Source organism: Nicotiana tabacum, unplaced genomic scaffold, assembly GCF_000715075.1.
Source record: "Nicotiana tabacum cultivar K326 unplaced genomic scaffold, ASM71507v2 Un00472, whole genome shotgun sequence".
Taxonomy (NCBI): domain Eukaryota; kingdom Viridiplantae; phylum Streptophyta; class Magnoliopsida; order Solanales; family Solanaceae; genus Nicotiana; species Nicotiana tabacum.
Window position 1 is genome coordinate 1 of NW_027438709.1, and position 10,000 is coordinate 10,000.

Sequence of the window (10,000 nt, forward strand, 5' to 3'; positions counted from 1 at the left end):
ATCAGAGCACAGGTTCTGCTTGTTCATAGAAGTACTATTCATTGTCGGTAGTACTATATGTCCGGAGTAAAGTACGAGGTAGCAAAATTTAACGGAGAAAATGGTTTCTCAACATGGCAAAGAAGGGTGAGGGATCTACTCATTCAACAAGGATTACACAAGGTACTTGATGTTGATGCCAAAAAGCCTGATACCATGAAAGCAGATGATTGGACTGAATTAGATGAAAGGGCTACTAGTGCAATCAGGTTGCACTTATCAGATGATGTGGTAAATAACATCATTGATGAAGACACCGCACGTGGCATTTGGACAAGGTTGGAAAGCCTATACATGTCCAAAATGCTTACAAATAAATTGTACCTGAAGAAGCAGCTATACGCCCTACACATGGGTGAAGGTACGAATCTTTTGTCATATTTAAATGTGTTTAACGGACTAATCACACAGCTCGCCAACCTCGGAGTGAAAATTGAAGAAGAAGATAATGCCATCTTGCTATTGAACTCGTTGCCATCTTCGTACGATAATTTGGCAACAATCATCCTGCACGGTAAGACTACCATTGAGTTGAAAGACGTCACATAGACTCTTCTACTCAATGAGAAGATGAGAAAGAAGCATGAAAATCAAGGACATACTCTCATCACAAAAGGTAGAGGCAGGAGTTATCAAAGGTGTTCGAGCAACTATGGTAGATCCGAAGCTCGTGGGAAGTCTAAGAACCGATCCAAATCAAGAGCTAGAAATTGCTATAATTGTGATCAACCAGGTCACTTCAAAAAAGATTGCCCAAATCTAAGGAAGGGCAAAGGTGAAACTAGTGGCCAGAAGAATGAAGACAACACAGCCTCCATGGTGCAAAACAATGATGATGTTGTCCTCTTTATAAACGAGGAAGATGAATGCATGCACTTATCAGGTCCAGAGTCGGATTGGGTGGTTGATACAACAGTATCTTACCATGCCACACCGGTAAAAGATCTTTTTTGCAGATATGTAGCAGGTGATTTCGGCACTGTGAGAATGGGTAACACAAGTTACTAAAAGATTGTGGGAATTGGTGACATTTGTATCAAGACAAATATCGAATGCACATAGTTCTAAAGGACGTGCGACATGTACCTGATTTGCGGATGAACTTGATCTCGGGAATTGCTTTAGACCGAGATGGATATGAGAACTATTTTGTAAATCAAAAGTGGAGACTTACCAAGGGATCATTGGTGATTGCAAAGGGAGTTGCTCGTGGCACGTTGTACAGGACAAATGTAGAAATATGCCAAGGTGAATTGAAAGCGGCACAAGATGAGATTTCTGCAGATTTGTGACACAAAAGAATGGGTCATATGAGCGAGAAGGGATTGAATATTCTTTCCAAGAAATCACTCATTTCTTATGCCAAAAGTACAACGGTAAAACCTTGTGACTACTGTTTATTTGGTAAGCAACATATAGTCTTATTTCAGACATCGTCTGAAAGAAAATTGAATATGCTTGATTTGGTATATTCTAATGTTTGTGATCCAATAGAAATTAAATCGATGGGTGGTAACAAATATTTTGTTACTTTTATTGATGATGCTTCACGAAAATTATGCGTTTATATTTTGAAAACCAAAGATCAGGTGTTTCAAGTTTTCCAGAAGTTTCTTTCTCTGGTGGAAAGGGAGACAGGCCAAAAGCTAAAGCGTTTCCGAAGTGACAATGGAGGTGAGTACACTTAAATGGAATTTGAAGAGTACTGTTCAAGCTATGGGATCAGACATGAAAAGACAGTTCCTGGAACCCACAGCACAATGGCGTAACCGAGAGGATGAACCGCACCATTGTTGAGAAGGTGAGAAGCATGCTCAGAATGGCTAAACTGCCTAAGTCATTCTGGGGTGAAGCAGTTCAGACATCCTGTTACCTGATCAATAGGATTCCATCAGTTCCATTGGAGTTTGACATCCCAGAGAGAGTTTGGACCAACAAGGAAGTGTCCTACTCACATCTAAAGGTATTAGGTTGCAGATCTTTTGCACACTGTACCAAAGGAGCAGAGAACAAAGCTGGATGATAAATCTGTTCCGGGCATATTCATCAGATATGGAGATGAAGAGTTCCGGTACATATTGTGGGATCCTATAAAGAAGAAGGCCATTAGAAGCAGAGATGTAATCTTCCGAGAAAATGAAGTTAGAGTTGTAGATGATCAATCAGAGAAGACAAAGAATGGTATAATCCCTAACCTTGTTACTATTCCTTCTTCTTCTAACTATCCCATAAGTGCAGAAAGTACGACCGATGAGGTTGCCAAGCAAGGGGGAGCAACCTGGTGAGGTTATTGAGCAGGGAGAGCAACTTGATGATGATGTCGAGCAAGTGGAGCACCCCACTCAGGAATAAGAAGAACCTCAACCTCTAAGGATATCAGATAGGCCAAGGGTAAAGTCACGTAGGTACCCTTCTGCAGAGTATGTCCTCATTAGTGATGAAGGGGAGCCAAAAAGTCTTAAGGAGGTGTTGTCCCATCCAGAAAAGAACCACTGGATGAAAGTCATGCAAGAAGAGATGGAATCTCTATAGAAAAATGGCACGTACAAGCTGGTTGAACTTTCAAAGGGTAAAAGACCACTCAAATGCAAATGGGTATTTAAAATCAAGAAAGATGGAAATGGCAAGATGGTCATATACAAAGCTCGATTGGTGGTAAAAGGCTTCGAGCAGAAGAAAGGTATTGATTTTGACAAAATTTTCTCACTTGTTGTCAAAATGACTTTTATTCGAACAATCTTGAGCTTAGAAGCTAGCCTAGATCTTGAAGTGGAGAAGTTGGACGTGAAAACTGCAATTCTTCAAGGAGATTTGGAAGAGGAAATCTATATGGAGTAGCCAGAAGAATTTGAAGTAGCTGAAAGGAAATACATGGTGTGTAAACTGAATAAGAATCTTTATGGGTTAAAGCAGGCACCAAGGCAGCGGTACAAGAAGTTTGACTCATTCATGAAAAGTCAACCTTACACAAAGACATATTATGATCCATGTGTATACTTCAAAAGATTTTCTGACAACAACTTTATTATTTTGTTGTTGCATTTGGATGACATGTTAATTGTAGGAAAAGACAAAGGGTTGATCGCAAAGTTAAAGGGAGATTTGTCCAAGTCATTTGATATGAAGGACTTGGGCCCATCACAACAAATTCCGGGTATGAAGATAGTTTGAACAAGCAGAAAGTTGTGGTTATCTCGGGAGAAGTACATTGAATGTGTACTGGAATGCTTCAACATGAAGAAAGCTAAGCCAGTCAGCACACCTCTTACTAGTCATCTAAAGTTGAGCAAGAAGATGTGTCCTACAACAGTGGAGGAGAAAGGGAACATGGCTAGAGTTCCTTATTCTTCAGCAGTCGGAAGCTTGATGTATGCAATGGTATGCACCATACCTGATATTACTCATACAGTTGGTGTTGTTAGCATATTCCTTGAAAATCCTGGAAAGAAACATTGGGAAGCAGTCAAGTTGATACTCAGGTACTTAAGAGGTACTGTAGGAGATTGCTTGTGTTTTGGAGGATCTGATCCAATCTTGAAGGGATACACGGATGCTAATATGGCCGGTGATACTAATAATAGAAAATTCACTACTGGATATATATTTACTTTTTCAGGGGGAGCTATATCATGGCAGTCTAAATTGGAGAAGTGTGTTGCACTTTCAACAACTGAAGCAGAGTACATTGCCGCTATAGAAGCTGGCAAGAAGATGGTATGGCTCAAGCGATTTCTTCAAGAGCTGAAATTGCATCAAAAGGAGTATGTTGTCTATTGTGACAGTCAAAGTGCAATACACTTGATCAATAACTCCATGTACCATGCAAGAACAAAGCATATAAATGTGAGATATCATTGGATTCATGAGCAGGTGGAGAACGAATCTTTACATGTCAAAAATATTAACACGAGTGAAAATCATGCTGATATATTGACCAAGGTGGTACCAAGAGACAAGTTCGATCTATGCAAAGAACTTGTCAGCATGCACTCAAACTAGAAGACAGTGTTACCTCCTCTAGAAGAATGAGACTGGAGTGGGAGATTGATGGGGTACATCTCATTCAAAAGCCAAAGTAATAGGCATGTGCCTAAGGAAAATATTTGGCTGAGAATTTCTTTGGTTTGGTAGCCAACTTTGTTGAATTTCATTGGTTTGATAGCCAACTTTGTTAAATTGTCAACATTGAATAAAAAGAAGGAAAAGTGTGTGAAAATTATCAAATATAGTAGGCTTTAGAGAGTGAGGATTCGTCTATAAAAGGAGAGCTTCGGATCTCATTTCTACACACCAACAAAGAGAAAAAGAAAGAGCGAGGTTTCACAGACAAGGTATAAGAAAATAGTCTGTGAGAAAAATAGAGAGTGAGCGATATTGTAGTGAGGTGGGAATATCAAAAGAGGATTATTTCTTTTGAGTGTTGTAGTGGTCTTTGGAGTATTTTACTCGAACCTACAAAATATAAAATTCCTTGTTATAGTGATATCAGTTGCTCGTCTCGGGGCCGTGATTTTTTCCTTATTCAAAAGGGTTTTCCACGTAAAATTCTTGGTGCCGTCGTCACTCTTTTATTCTTGTTAATTACAGTATCTCGGTGCTACGTTATTGTTTCGCTTCTATTACTGTGAATATTATTTCTGTAGGGGGGTTATTCCCAACAACACATGGTCCATCCACATTGACACCTCATTTCAGGAGTACATCTTTAGTTCTCATCTTCCCAAGTAAATCCAGCTATAGTATAAACATTTGTTTCGAACTTGCAGCATTATGGCATATCAGGTTCTTCTATGGGACATTAGCAACTTCACCTCTTAAAGTTTCGGAAAAGGGTCTAAACTAGACCTATTGTTTATTAAATGGTTTACAAGTACCCTCTGTCCAGCTATCATTCTGAAAAAAACATACAACATTAATTATTAAATAAAACCCTCACGTCTAATGATAAAATTGGTGTTCCTTTCATTTAATAACATGGTAATTTTTACTGGGCCACGTGGCATTTTCGGCCAAAAAACAAATATGGGTCTTATTTCTACCCATTTACCTGATCCGACCCTATGGTTTGTTATCCGGGTAAAAGAACTCCCGCCCCTTCTTCTCCCAATCTTCAAACGGAAATTAACAACAATGGCAGCTTCTTCCTCACTCTCCTTCTTCATTATTTAGTTCACTTCTCTCATTTCTCACTTCACAAACCACCACCCTACAATCACCGTCATTGCTGCAATCCCTCTCTTTCCTCCAAAATCCCTACTCTCCCCCTCCAGCTCCCTTTACAGCACGAGCTTAGATACTGATCTTCAAATTTTCAGTACATAACATCAAAAATATTGTGTCACCGATTTACGATGACGAGTATGTCGTTGCTTCTGGGATTAAAGATTTCTTCAGCGAAAATTTCACCCACCAAAATACAAATCGAAACCCAAATTTCAAGTCGATTCCTTAGTGTATCCCCAACAATCATTTTTTAGATTAAATGTCGCTTTTATTTTATTCGAGTGATTTGAATGAGTTGAATGAGAATTGGACTATGTTTGAGAATTACGTATAATGAGCTTAGTTTGAAGATTATAAAGGTTAATGATGTGAATGGGATTGAAATTGCGTATCCAGATTTGTATTATAATGAATGTCTTATGGTTCATGGGTTTCGTAGTGTGATTCCGTTGCTTGATGAGATGATGAAATGGGTGAGAATTTTAGGAAAGTTAGAGAGTAATAATGCAGTGAAATTTGATGTTTATATGGGTTGTTACCCGGGTCAAAAAAGTTATATTAACCCAGCTTATTATTACTCTATGTCGTAGGATTAGATCAGGTAAATGGGTAGAAATAAGACACATGTTTCGTTTTTGGCTGACACGTGGCCCAGTAACAAATTGTCATTAAATGAAAGGCCCACCAGTTATGCCGTTAGACATGGGGATATTTTTGTTAATAAAATTAATATTGTGTGCTTTTTCGGACGGATAGATGGACGGAGGATACTTATAAACAGTAACGACCCGACCAGTCATTTTGAGTCTTGCGCATTGTTCGGAAGTTTGAGGCTTTGAGTAGCTTCACTTTATGTATTATGACTTGTACGCGAAGTTGGAATTGAATTTCGGGAAGTTGGGAGTTGATTCGGAAAGAAACCTCTCAATTCAGAAGCTTTAAGTTGTAACAGTTGACCAAGGTTTGACTTTTAAATAAACGACCTTGGAATCGAGATTTGAAGGTTCCAATAGGTTCGTATAATAATTTTAGAATCGGGCGTATGTTCAGATTGATTGTTGGGTGGCCCGAGAGCATTCCGACGCTTATTATGGAAAGTTTGCATTTTGAAGGTTATTAGAAATTCCTAAGTTTGATATGAAATGGACTTTGGTATTAGCGATGTCCATTTGAGATTTCGAGCCTTGGATTAGGTTCGTATCATGATTTATGACTTGTACGTAAAGCTTGGCTCTATTCTAGAATGTCTATGTATGATTCGGAAGCGTTCGTCAAAATTTGAATGTTTGAACGTTGAAAGAAGGATTTTGATCGTTGATTCATGATTTTGAGGTAATTCGTGGTGTTTTGGGCCTTTAGATAAGTTTGGATAAGGTATTGGGACTGGTGTATTTGGTGTGCATTGCGATCGCGGAAGTTAGTATGCGATCGCGAAGGGTTAGCTGGGTTGGTGGAGGTTTTGTTCATCGCGATCGCGTAGAAGGGGTCGTGATCGCGTAGAAGGGGTCGCGATCGCGGAGCTGGAGCAGGTGGTTCTTCGTGTTCGCGTGGGCTGAGTCGCGAATGCGGTGGGTTGAGGAGGAAGGCCTATTTGGAAGAGTTGTTCTATGTGACCACAGAAGGATTCACGCGATCGCGTAGGAGGAAAGTCGTTGAGGCTAAGTTAAGCCTTCACGTATGCATTGTTTGGTCGCATTCGCGGTTGGGCAGGCTATGCTTCACGATCGCAATGAGGATCTTGCGTTCACGTAGAGCAATTTCCTAGGTGAGGCTGGTTGGCCTCCGCGATCGCGAGGTATTTTCCGCGATCGCGAAGAAGGTCGGGCCCGGGCAGTGTTGTTTTAATTCAGGATTTGACTCACTTTTCTCTCATTTTTTACTTGGGTGGCTGAATTTGGGGAGCTATTTTGAGTACATTTTATCAAGCAACACAAGGTAGGTGATTCCCACTTGTTGTAAGTTAAATACATGAGTTATATAAGGATTTAAACATGAAAAATTATAGAAATTGTGGGATTTTGGAAGAAAACCTAGAATTTGGTATTTTTGGATTTTGACCACGAAATTTGACATGGAATTTGGAATAAAGTATATATTTGAGTTCGTGGTGTTATGGGTAGTAATTATCTTCGAAAATTTTCGGAATCTGGGCATGTGAGCCCGAGAGTTGACTTTATTGACTTTTTGAGCGTAGTTGAGAATTATTATAAATTTTTAAATTATGAGTATTGGAGTATATTTTTATTGATTGTACTTTGTTTGATTAGTTTCGGATTTATGGGCATCGATTTGAGGTGATAGATAGGCGCTGGAGCCGGTTATGGAATTTCAGAGCGAGGTAAGTCTCATATCTAATCTTGTGAGGGGAAAATTTAGCCCGTATGTGTCATATTTATTATATGCTACATGTTGTGGGAGCTACGCACGAATGAGGTGACGAGTGTCCGTGTGTATGCTAGAATTCCTGATTATGTCCGGGTAGACTTAGACTCACGCCATACTTAAATTGTTCTATTTGAGTTATTCTTGCATGTTTAAATGCTTTAATTTACATTTAGCCTAATACTAGACACGCGTAGAGTATCAGACTTGCTATTTTAGATACTTGACGAGCTACTTGATTAGTTGTAGAAATTGTACTTTCCTTACGGGTTTCTCCCGCGTTATGCATATTCATCGGAAAGTTATTTTGAATTTAATAACTCACACATATATTCGTGAGTAGGGTCAAAGATCCGTAAAAGCTTTATATTCTTATGGGATCGGGTCGCTCGCCTCGGCAGTATCATGTATCACACTCTTGTTTGATCGGGTTGTTTGCCTCGGCAGGATATTGTAACACACTCTTATGGGATCGGGCCATTCGCCTCGGCAGTATCATGTATCACACTCTTATGGGATCATGTTGTTCACCTCGGCAGTATCATGTATCACACTCTTATGGGATCCAGGTCGTTCGACTTGGCAGGATTTGTAACATACTCTTATGGGATCGAGTCGTTCGCCTCGGCAGTATGATGTATCACACTCTTATGGGATTGGGCCGTTCGCCTCGGCAACTTCATGAAATACTCTTATGGGATCGGGCCTCCCGCCTCGGCAGAATCGTGTATAATATTTTATAAGAAGCCAGTGTATCTGTGGGTTTTCCTAACTTGAGATGTGATGATCTATCTAGTTGGGACCATATTATATACTCTATTTGAGGAAGTAATCAATATTTGAGGACTTTATGTCTATTGTTTAGATGAGGATCGTAACATGTACCTATATTTATTTTTACTGTTTAATTATCATGCTTCATAATTGTCTACTATTTACTGTACTTGATTTATTAGACCACTAGTAAGTATCGATGTCGACCCCTCGCCACTACTTATCCGGGGTTAGTCTAGATACTTACTAGGTACGCGTTGATTTTTTATTTATGCTACTCTTCTGCACTTATTGTGCAGGTATATATTTTTGGTCGTCATTTGGTCGCAAAGGCACAGCTATTACGGGAACATTACGGTGAGTTTCATCCCATGTTACAATCGCAGCGCACGGAGTGTCATTCATATTCATTTATTTTATCCTATCTATTTTACATTCCAGACATATGTTGTATTGGTATTGTATTTCTTAGTAGTTTCTCATGCACTTGTGACACCGGATTTTGGAATATTCTAATTGATGTTAATAGTTTTGCTCCAATATTGTCACTTTTTATTTTATATCTTACTAGCATTGTATGTATCCATGATTTTAAATATGCAAATTTCTTTATTTAATAAAAACTTGTGATTTTAAAAGTAATAAAATGAATAATTAAGTAGATGGTTCACTGTCGGCTTGCCTAACGGTAACGTTGGGCGCCATCACGACCTATAGTGGGAATTGGGTCGTGAAAGCTTGGTATCAAAGCACTAGGTTCACTTAGGTCTCACATGTCATGAGCAAGTCTAGTATAGTCTTGCGGATTGGTACGGAGACGTCTGTACTTATCATCGAGAGGCTACATGGTTGGTAGGAGAGATTCCCTTCCTTGATTCCTCATCGTGCGATTTGATTTTGTCGAAGCATATGCCTTCGATTCCTTCTTACTCATTCGTACACGACGTCGGGCATTTGTTATTGGTTGAGCACCGACAAGTTGTGAATATAGTACAAATGTAGTGCAATATGCTTTTCCCTGACTAGGCTAAGGGACGGACTTCATCTCTTCTATTTTCTTCACTTACACCTTACACTTCAGCTGAGTCTAACGAGGCTCAGGTGCGGAGCCTTCCCTTTTTCAGCTGCATTGCACTGCCGCATAAACAATGGATCCGCTGGGCTGGATGAGCAACCTTCTATCTGGCCTCTGTGCGGCTGGAGCCGCTAGATCCCACAGCAGCGATCTTCAAACTGATAAACCAACCTTTCACTTCTCATATGGGGAATCATCCACATGAGGACCAGAAGACGGCATTCTAAGGCTATATAGAGCCCTTAGCGGCTCACCGATAATAAGAAGAACTCACATTCTCGTCCTGACAGATGACCAACCTGTTAAGGCATCTTTCTCAATGACCATCCTCGGAACCGAAAAAGACCAGGTTCCACACATATGAGACAGGCAGAAGGTATGGGACGAGCAGTTTCTTGAAGAGCGAATTCGATCCTATAGTCGTCTTCTTTGTTCGAAAAGAAAGGATTTTTTTAGCATTTTTCCACTTTATCCAAGGAATCCCTTTCTTGGCATTTGTATTTGAGA